The following is a 429-nucleotide window of genomic DNA, read 5'->3' as shown; positions in this document are numbered from 1 at the left end:
CCTGCACCCTCACAGCTTTGGGGGGTGGGGGTTAAAAAAAAAAAAAAAAGGTGCCCGTGGGGTCTTGGCAGGGTGGGGCCACTGTCCCCAGTGCGGTGAGGGCTCTGAGTTGTTGATAGTGGCAATTGCCTTTTCTTTGTCTCTGTATGTGTGTGGAGGAGCCATCTTCCGAAGGCTTGAGGGCTGTGAAGCAGACACTGTGAAGATGAAGTGAACAGTCCCAGAGATGGTGCTCGAGGAAATGGGCAGCCTTGTCGTGACTTCCTGACTTGTGTGATGTGAGGCCTCTTCCCCTGTGGCATGACCTGGCTGGACTCCTGGGGTGGGTCTGAGCTGTCTTGCAACAGTGTGATGTGTTTGTCTTCCTGCCTGACCACTTCTTCCACACTTGTTCTTTCATGTTTCTAGGAGGTTTTGTGTGTGTAGCTT

At 52.7% G+C, this 429-nt stretch overlaps 1 long non-coding RNA gene across 1 annotated transcript in view; it reads left to right on the top strand.

The window, feature by feature from the left end:
- Window positions 1-36: 36 nt before the first annotated feature.
- The window catches only part of LOC102380801, a 7,291-nt gene continuing 6,898 nt past the window's right edge, over window positions 37-429 (top strand). Inside the window, exon 1 of the long non-coding RNA XR_003092410.1 lies at window positions 37-411. This is a non-coding gene — a long non-coding RNA (uncharacterized LOC102380801). The remainder of the gene's footprint in view (window positions 412-429) is intronic.

Source organism: Alligator sinensis, unplaced genomic scaffold (assembly GCF_000455745.1).
Source record: "Alligator sinensis unplaced genomic scaffold, ASM45574v1 scaffold1912_1, whole genome shotgun sequence".
NCBI lineage: Eukaryota > Metazoa > Chordata > Crocodylia > Alligatoridae > Alligator > Alligator sinensis.
The sequence above is the reverse complement of the archived record's forward strand: the minus strand, read 5'-3'. Positions and strand labels throughout refer to the sequence as shown.